Source organism: Corapipo altera, unplaced genomic scaffold (assembly GCF_003945725.1).
Source record: "Corapipo altera isolate COAL_440 unplaced genomic scaffold, ASM394572v1 271, whole genome shotgun sequence".
Lineage (NCBI taxonomy): Eukaryota > Metazoa > Chordata > Aves > Passeriformes > Pipridae > Corapipo > Corapipo altera.
In genome coordinates this window covers 4112060-4121878 of record NW_020884935.1, presented here as the reverse complement: position 1 = coordinate 4121878, position 9819 = coordinate 4112060, and the positions used below count along the sequence as shown (strand labels likewise).

The 9819-nt window shown below is 49.2% G+C and overlaps 2 protein-coding genes across 3 annotated transcripts in view; one reads left to right on the top strand and one right to left on the bottom strand.

Annotated features, from left to right (window-relative positions):
- NLK (nemo like kinase) overlaps window positions 1-465 on the bottom strand; it is a 37983-nt gene extending 37518 nt beyond the window's left edge. Inside the window, exon 1 of the mRNA XM_027660429.1 lies at window positions 67-465. The gene's annotated coding sequence lies outside the window, so the exon portion shown is untranslated. The remainder of the gene's footprint in view (window positions 1-66) is intronic.
- A 106-nt stretch (window positions 466-571) lies between these two features.
- Window positions 572-9819, top strand: part of LYRM9 (LYR motif containing 9) — a 41695-nt gene continuing 32447 nt past the window's right edge. Inside the window, exon 1 of one of the 2 annotated variants that reach the window (XM_027660434.1) lies at window positions 572-926. The gene's annotated coding sequence lies outside the window, so the exon portion shown is untranslated. The remainder of the gene's footprint in view (window positions 927-9819) is intronic. The other variant, XR_003530458.1, reaches the window with a different exon arrangement.

Genomic DNA, 9819 nt, shown 5'->3' with positions numbered 1-9819 from the left:
CCCCGCCGGCCAATCAGCGCGCGCCGCCGCGCCCGGAGCCGCCGAGACCCCGCGAGATTCCCTCACCTCACACAACCCTCGCCCCGGGCGGCCCCGCCCCCGCGCCCTCCTGCCAATCACGGGGGCCCGCCGGCCAATCGGCGCTGCTCCCGAGCGCAGTCCCGCCCCCGGCACCCGCCGCTCGCCCAATCGCGACCGTCCGTCCGATCCGATGAGCCAATGGAGAGAAACGAGAGCCCGAAAAGGGGTTACTGGGCCAATGGCACTGGGAGGCGGGGCGGCCGCACGACTGACAGCTCCCCTCGCCAGTGGCCGGCGCCGATGGGCGGTGAAGGAGCCGCCGCTCCACCAATCGCAGAGCGCGGCGCCGGGGGACGGACGCGGAAGTGGCCGGTGCGCCCGCCCACAGGCGGCAGGCGGCCAATGGGCGGCGGGGCTCCGCTGACGGGCAGCGGGCGGGGCCAATGGCGGCGCGGGGCGGGGTGAGGTGAGGACGCGGCGCGCGCGGGGCCGCTGTGGGCGCTGAGGGGGCGGCGGGGCGGGGGCCGCGCTGAGGGGACAGCGCTGAGGGGACAGCGCCGGGGTGGGGCCCTCCTTCGCCTCCTGGGGCTCGCCCGCCGGCGGCTCCCTCCCTGCCCGCTCTCCCCCCGCCCGATGCGCGCTGACCCCGCTCCCTGGGGCCTGGGGGCGGCCGGCGGGGGGTGTGGGGGCTGCTGAGGGGGCTTGTTCCAGGGCTCAGGGTTTTTTTCTCGAGTCTCTCAGAGCTGCAGAGCGGGGCTGCGGCGGGGCCCGAGGCTGTGGCACGGCTGTGGCACCGGGTCTCCCCAAGGCAAATCCCCCGCTCACGGCGGGTTCCAGCCGTTCCCAGCAGTGTCTTCCCGGCCCCCGCAGCGTGCCCAGGACACGCTCAGGGGGCCCCGTGCGAGGTACGTGTGAACCAGCACCAGAACACCCTCTGTGCGTTGTTTCAGTTCACTCACGGCACGAACCCGCCGGCCTTGGGGAACGCGGTGTCCTTGTGTGAGGCGTCAGCGTTCCCTACGGCTCAGGGTGAGGGAACACCCCGCAGTCCGAACACTCTCCGTTTTTCTCATGTGAATATTGGCCATACCTGATAAATAGTGTTGCCTCGCAAACCCCCTGCTTATCAGAGCCTTGCCCGTGGGGCAGAGTTAAAGTAGCTGTGGCGGTGACAGGGAGGTTCCTCGGGTGACGGGACGCGGTTCCAGAGGAGGGGAGGGACCGGCGGGGAAGCTGCCCCTGCCCCTGCTGGGGCGAGGGAAGGAGCCCGCAGAGCTGGGACGGGGCTGTGCCAGCGCATCCCCGGGGCTGCAGCATCGGCTCCTGCCGCCCACCCTCGCTGTCTCTGCAAACTGCACATCGGCGGGCAGAGCGTAAATGCGACAGCCTGTTGCAGTTCCTGAAACTCGAGTGCAAAACCTTTGTAAGAATGGGTTTGGGTCCTTTTTGCCTGCTCTTTAACAGTGTAAACAAGAAAAGCCTTGCAGAACTGAAGATGGGTCTCTTTGTTACGGCTGTTCCTGCTGCGTTTGGAAATGTTGTTACCTGTATTCCAGTCTGGAATGACAACATGATGGCAGAGGTTTTTTTGCCATCATGCCTCTAAAAACAGATATTTCACTTAAAAAAAAAAAAAAAAAAAAAAAAGGAAAAGTGGGCAAGACTAGGCTTGGTTTACAGGCATTTTCTAGTATTACCTATTGGAAGAAACAGAATACTTCCTTGGAACTTGTATTTGTAGCTGTCTGGTTGACGTTTTCATTGGAGTTGATAACAGGCTGGCAATGTGGGTATGGATATGGAGACACCAAGGGTTCTCCTGGTCTCTGGGGAGGTGTGGGAGGGGGACTGAAGAAGGAAGCAGGGACCAAAGGCCATAGGGCTGTGTTGGCAGGACTGGAAGGCTTTTAAAACTCTCCCATGCCTTTTCATTATGGACCTTTTTCTTTCTCTGCTATTGCAATACCTTTCCAAGTAGTAAAATGGAGCAGAGGCCTAATAATCCTTGTGTGGGAACTTGGATTCTTGGTGTACCTGCAGATCATTGTCTCAGTGCCATTATTCAAGTCCAAATACAGCGTCACCTTAAATATTTGTTCAGTTAGGTGCTTTACTGGGTCAGTCAGTGTCCCAGCAGTACCCTGAGGTGTCGCTGGGTTTTCAGCAGTGAGCAGAAGAGCAGGGTTGCAGTCCTGGCACTGGCACCTGTTTTCCCCACACTCCAAACCATGCCTTCCAGCTTCCTTCTGGAAAGTGTGGGTAAAATCTGGGAGCCAGTTTATTAATTTGGGTTGGATCAAATGCTGCAGCCATATTCCCCATGTTTTCTTTGCCCCTCAGAGAGGTGAGACTGTGCTATCTCGGGCTCCATATGGAGCTCTGTCAGGTGCCAGTGTTGGAGTGACCCACCCTGACGAGTGTATCTTCCTGCCACACTGGGTCCATAAACACTTGTAATTGTTGTCCCTGGCCTCTACCAAGCTATGGAGCTTAAGACTGTCAGTTCAGCTGCTTTTTAGGCTCCTCATGCTATGAAATTTAAGGAGGAGGAGATCTAGTTGGTTCCTACGGAGGAATGTGTAAGGAAAAAGCTTTTGAAAGGATATTAAGGAAACACAGAACTTGCTGACAAAGTGCTCACCTGATGGACTGTTTGTTTCCTCAGTGCAGGATCGTGTTCCCTGTGAGTGCTGTGATTCACTCCCGCTTAGAGCAGAGGGAATTAACGGGGTAGTGGTGTAAGTCAGGGCTTCCTCATCACCTCCTGCCCCTGAAGGCTGCTGAGGGGGCTCAGCACTGAGCTGGCTCGTGGAACTTGGAGCAGGAGTGTTCTGGGAGTAGTTCAGTGAGCCCGAGCTGCTCGATGGGGGAGTTGGCAAAATCCAACCATGGTAATTGGAACTGGGCAGGCAGAGACACTGCACGAGGTCCTGCCAAAGCCTGGTTTGAGGGCAGCTCATTTGTCATCCCCAGTGAGGCCTGGAGATACAGGATTGGTGACTGCTGCTGCTGAAACATGACAGATCAATTCTAATCTCTTGCTGCTGAAGACAGTTATTCATGGGGACATGCATCTGTCTCTTAGCATTGTCCTCACAGTAAGTGCTGTAACCAGTACAAGTCTACTGTCTGGGAGGGAATGCTGCTATAGTTGGGGTTGTCTGTGCTAAACTCAGGTAAAAATTATATAGAAAAGTCAATACTGTGCATCAGAAACACAGGGCACAGACTTGTTCATTTTCAAAAATCCACGGCATCAAGTGTAGTCTTTTCTGACTCTTGAGAGATTTGTTTTCCCCTTGGATTTGACACTTGCTTTGCAGGGATATAATCTTTTTGACAGCTCTCTGTGCACGGGGATGGAGGACAGTTCATAATCAGCCAGTCCTGTTTCTGGTCCTTAGCAGTGTTGTAACCTTAAAATTCTCCACGAAAGATTGTGTTATCTTGCACAGTATGAAATGTAATGGTTCAGTTCCAGACATACCTTGTGGGCTTTTTTTCCTTGTCACACACAAACTAGCTGTGAAAACAGAACTTGGAATATTAGAATAAGTCTTCTGATTGTGAGTTGTGTATGAATGTCCTTCAGCATTTAGGCATGTAGGCTTTTTGTGATCCTTTAATGCAGAAAAAGTTCCATCAAGTGGAACAAAGCATAATAAAAGGCATGGATTTGTCTCTGATCCAAAAAGGGGGTGCTCTGAGCTGCACTATTGATAATTTATCATGTGGGTGTTTGACAAGCCCACACATACCCTGATATACTGCTCTGCAGATACAGTCCTCAGTGTTCTGTAACACCCTGGAAATATTTAATTCATAAATCCTAATGCTGAAGCCCTTAAGGTGTCATAAGCTGATGGCTGTGAGTCTGAGGGAGTTTGGTTAGTCAGATAAATACCATGCTCTAAATAACCTGTGATCCTAATGTGCAGCAGAATAAACATATACACAAAATATCATGGGATTAAAATTCCTGTTGGAGTATGTTATTCCTTTTCTTTGCAAAGAGTAATTTCCCAGAGTTTTTGTCTTTAAAATCTTTTCTCTATGAAAAAGAATATGGAAAAGAATAAATTACTCCATTAATAAATGCAGTGAGGAGCAGGGGAAAGAATATTTTCATTTAACTTTGGTTATTTATAAAGGTTTCTGTCTTAATGCTTGCAAGGATGGCAGTATGTCTTCATCTGGGAAGAGGGCAAGGATCTGCTCATCTTGTGGAAGGAGGGATAAATCCCTGCCCTCTCAGGGCAATGTTTTAATAAGTAGAGGGACAGAAATCCAGTAGTCCAACGAAGCAGGTGGCCTAGTGTAAGGTTGTTGGTCAGGCCAAAGGGCACGTTGGCCAAGAGGGCCTTTAAGCAGCAGTGTGGGAATGTGGCCCTGCCTTAGGCGGGATCGGAGGGTGGGGTGGTGCTCCTGCAGCGGGGCAGCAGTGCTGGGGTGGGCAGGGCCAGCTGGGAGTGACAGACGGTGTCAGGGCAGATCGGGCATCTCTCTGATGTTGAACATCAGACTCTGCAGGCACTTGTGTTCCTTCCCTGCCCTGTCAGCCCTCCGTGGCTCTCCAGAGCAGTGTTTGTGGTGGGCTGTGGTGGCTGACAGCCCTGCCCCGGGTCTGGCCAGGGTGCTGCACAGACAGATGTGATCTCAGCGCTGCGCCCTGAGATCGGCCCAGCGCTGTCATCTCCCAGACATGGACTCATGCTCTGCACAGCTTTGTAGCCAGAAGTCTTTTCTTTTGAGAGTCCTGACTGACTACTGGATTCTTTGCTCCCTGCAGCACTTACACATGAGCTTGGGAGTGCTCAGGTGCTTACAGTTGGTTTGTAATAATTAGTCATTTAAAGACTTCAGCCGGATTGTTTAGTCCTTTCTCTCTCGTTTTCCTCCTTGCTGCTAAACACCAGTTGCAGGAGACAGAGGGGAAGTCTTTATCCCCCGCTGCTTTCTGGAGAAAGTGACAGTTCTGCAGTCCTCTCTGTTCTATATTTCTTTGCACCAGAAATGACCCTGCTGCTCTTTGTCACCAGTGTTTCCTTTTATCCCTCTCCTGGCAGCTGCTCTTGCTTCATTCTGATGTTGGAACAGCAAATGAATTCCCTCTGAAGCAAATGTCATGCCAGTAAAGATGTTGAAGCAGCAAGAAAATCATCTCTCTCTCTGAAGACTGAATTGGAGACCTTTGTGAATGAGATGTTCTTAAAATAGCTCTGCAGTGTGTTATCTTCCCTGGAAGGTGGAGAATTGAAAACACCACCACGAGCCACTTGTCCTTGTGCAAGCAGCATCCCCAAATGATGGGTTTAGGAGTGGGGAGAGGCTACTTCCTTTTCCTCCTCTCCAAAAGGCACTGCATGATTTTGATCTGTGTGTGACAGTACATTTATGTATTTTCCAAGAGGTGCATCCCTGTTTGCTGCTTCTTTAAACATGTCACGTGTTGAGTGACCTTGTTCTTCTCCAAGATCCACTGTTTCTGGATAAACTAGTAGCTAAAAGTAATGCCAAGCCACAAGTTGAGTAGAGATGCTCTGAATGCCCCTGGCTGAGGGTCTGGGCAGCCTCTGTGGAGAGCAGAGATTCCCAGCTGGTGGGATGTGGCACACCTGGATACCAGACCCCTCTGGCACACGACTGCTTGTGTGATCAGAGAGCCAAACAGTCCCAGCCCTGTGCAGTCTGTGCCAGGCTGGGGGCATTCTCTGGGTGCTTCAGTCATTGTTTTGTGCAGCACACCTCTAACCTCAGTGGATGGCTGGATGTGCACGGGCACAGTTACTGGTTTATTGGGTTCTGAAGTGCGGGTGTCACATGGGGCACAGAGATAAAGGTCAGAAGGGTTCTCAGGGAGGACAAATCTCTTGACAGCAATCACAGAGTTGACACCTGTCTTGGGCTGGGTGAGCACATTGGCTTAACTCAGCATCGAGTTCACCTGTGATGCAGTTTGGTTCCTGTCTTGGTTCAACTCTGCTTGCCAAGGAAGAGAACAGGGTTGGAAATCTCCCTTTCCGTGTCCCCTGGGAGCCTCTGGCTCGGGTGGTGGGAGCTCTCTCTGTGGTCACACAGACAGCAGGCATTGTGTCACCTGTGGACAGTTTGGTCAGTTGGAGAGCTCTGGCTTTTTCTCCCCTCAGCTGGTCTGGGGTGTTTGATTTCCTGACAGCCTCGGGAGAGCCCCCTCCAGCCTGGGGGCCCAGCAGGAGCAGGGGCTGTGTGACCCATTGGGCTGGGACATCCTTGTCTCCTAGGAGATCATTCTGGAGTGCCACAGCTTCACAGTGTTTGTCACAGGCTGTGCAGGTGAGCCAGGACTCCATGGGTTACAGGTACATTTTGAGAATTCACCAATGTGTTGTTGCTTTATAGTCCTGTACTTGAAATCAGAAAACAAATCTTGCGTGTGGGCACCTTGGAGCAAAAAATGCAGGCTGCATGTGTGACTTACACATGAACTGCTGTTATTGTGTTTATCAAAAAATTATTGTAATGAATGGAATAGAGGAATGGGGCAGTAAAACTAATCACAAAGAGAATCTTCTACAGGTCTGTAAATATCTGAGTATCTACTTTTATTTTTCTTGGTGGAAGGGGAATTGATAAGTGCTAGATGCAAAAATGAAAATGCTAATTATAGAACAAGGATTTTTATAGCAAACAGTTTCATAAGTATATTCATATCACAAGTTTAACTAGGAGAAATGCTAAAATTTTAAGATCTTGAGTTTTTCATCTTTTGTGTGAAGGTGGAAATAATTAGTTGTACTGATAGAAACACAAAGTTTTCAGAGTTCTCTCAGTTTTTTTAAGGCTATTAATGTTTTTCCTATTCCTGCTTTTTGACATGATAATATCCCTTTAAGGGCTTTCTTTACCAGATCAATTCCTTTTCTACTAGGAGAACTAAAGCTTTTCAGCTGTCTGTCCAATTTATCCTTCTGGACTAAATTTCTCATCTCGAGATAACCAGCAGCAACACTCCCCTCAGGAGATGTGGATCAATTAGTTCTGCATCACTAATTCCTGTGGTATTGGGGGACCAGTGAGTTGTAAGAAAGCTGCTCTGTAAACAGTTATGGCTGTTGGGGTTTTGTCTTTTTTTGGTGAGGATCTTTGTTTGTGGTGAACTATGTTTTTTACGTGGCAGTTATTGAAATCCTGCAGATGTACATGGGCATGCAGAACTGGGGGCAGCTTTAGCTCCTTTTGGGATATTAATTGTGTATGGATTTCACGTAGTGCTAATTGAGGGGCCGTGTTACTCAGAGCTGAGCAAATTGGTTCAGAAAATACTTGGGGTGGAGGATGTCACGTGAGAGATGCAGGGCTCTGAGGTCCAGCCCTGCCTTGGAGCTGGGGGATCTCTCTGGTGGCTGTTGGTGGGTGTGTGTCACAGCACTCTCTCAAATGTGTGTTAGAATTCCAGGCATCCTGAAGGCTGCTGCTAACTTTTCTTTTGCCCTGTGGTCTTAGTGCTATTCAGTTTAATTCACTGTAAAGGGAAGTGAGATGTAAATATTCTGTACATGGGACTCTGGGGTGCCCTAGTGGCATTGAGGAGAAGGGGGTGCAGTCTGCAGAGAGAGTGAGCAGGAGGTGACAGGAGCCTTTCAGAAGCCACTGTAGCAGCATTATGTGCCCGTGTAAGTGATGGAGAGGAGGTGGCTCTTGTTCCAACGTGCCCTAAGCCTTGATTTTACAGTGTGATGTTGTGCTGCTCAGCAGATCCCAGAGGGTCTGTACAGTGTCCAAATCTGCCCATCCATCTCCTGGCAGCCTCTCTGAATTGCTGCTGCTCTGTAGGTGGCCAGTCCTGGGTCCCTGCTGTTCAGAGACCCTGGGGTGCCCTCAGTGCAGTGCCTGCTGGCCTTCCCCCTGTGCTGGCCCTGCCCTGGTGCCAGCCCTGGCACTGCTTCCCTGCAGGGCTCTGCAGGGCTCCTTTGGGCCTGTGTGTGCCAAGAGGCACATCTGGGGAGGGCTGAGCTCTGTGGCTCCAGCAGTGGCCCCACTGCCATCCCTGGTGTCACCAGCTCCTCATATCCCAGACCAAACTGAAGGTGGGGAGTCACTGTGGCACTGTCCATAACATGAGTGGCAAATTCAGTCTAGCAGGAAAGCAGGTTACTTCACAGCTGGAATGCAGGCCAGGCTTCTCCTAATCCCTCCCTTGGCCACAGAAAGGTGGCTTTAATCTATTTATTCTGCATGTGGTTGTTTTTGCAGCACTGATCTCTCTGCAAATGCCATGGCACTGTTAGTCTGTTGCCATCCATTTGCCATTAGCAGATGTGTGGGGACATGACGCTGTTTTCAGTCACTCAGGTCTGATCCCAGCAGTGCCGTGGGATCTTGGGAATGCTCTGCCTTTGGGCAGAAGGAACCGACGTGTAACGTGTCGGTTTTAACCTGCAGGTTTAGGGTTTTTTTAGACAGCTGATTTTCTTTTTGCTGATGTTTTCGACAAAACTAATTTGATAGGGTTATTAGAGGAGGAAAATTAAAAGGACAGAATCATCCAGGAAGCTCATTAAAATGGAAACCTGGAAGAACTGGGTAATTGGGCATTGATTCTGTCCTCTCCCCTCACTTTATGAGCAGTGTTGTATTAAAAGTAATGTGTCTGCAGGATGATGCTTCAGCATCTGTTACTGCTGAAACAAAATTATTTGCTTGTTTTTTCCTTTCTACATTCTTCCAACATCTGCATGTGTAGATCTTTCCTGTATATTAATCACATCTAACACTGCTCCTTTCCAGGGAAAAGGCATCAAAGGGAATGGGATCCTCCCTTTGGTTGGGAGGGGAATGTTTTGGTGGGGGATCCTGCATTGCCATTCCCTTGTATCAGATATTGGGTGACTGGCTGTGAAATGAGTCGTGTGAGCCAGTGAGGGCTCGGGGGCTCATGGAGCCCATGCACAGGTTTGGGGCACTCAGGTGTGTTTGTAGGGAACAAAGATGTTCACAGGCTGTGGCCTGTCTGTCTTCTGAAATATTTGTGTCACAGTATGTGATTAAAACTGTGTAAACAGATAATTTTCCTTATTTTCTGTTCTCTGAATATTTACAGGCAAATCACAATTTTAAAAAGTATTTCACATTGAAGATGCTCAATAATTGTGCTGGGATTTAATTTTTTTTTTACTTTAAAGGTTGATCCACTGAATTGATTCTAAATGTAGTTTGCTGAATGTTTACTATTTCAATCACTCTGGCTGTGATTATTGTGATAGGAAGCAATCTACTTGCTTTGGTTTAAGTTTTGGGTGTTTGCTAAAATAGATATGGTTGTATGTACCAATGTTGAGATTCAGTTTTTTAGGAGCGTGACTTGTTTCCTTCTCTTCAGTATTTGTGCTATAAAAAACCAGTTTGCATAAAGGTTCATAGCAAGAAAATAGAAAAAGCTGGGCAATAGATTTGAAATAATATTTGGAAATATTTTCTCATCTCCTATTATTATGATGTTAATTGTGTCTTCCAGTCTTAAAAGTAAGGATGGGAAATTTAAGCATGGGAAAGCACATGCTTTAAATCCATTCCTATCCAGCAAAATGCTTGAGCTTAATTTCAAGCACGTGAATGAGTTGTATTAGTTAAATAACTCATAACTACTTGCTTAAATCCAGACAGTGTTAGACTGACTAAATATTAGAATTGCAAGGTAAATACTGCAGTAAATGAGATAAATCTGGGTGTTGGCTTTGCCGTGAACTCGTCAGTGGTTTTGACTTTTACAATCATTTTTATGGCATACAGTTGAAATCAGAAAAGAATGGAAATTTCAAC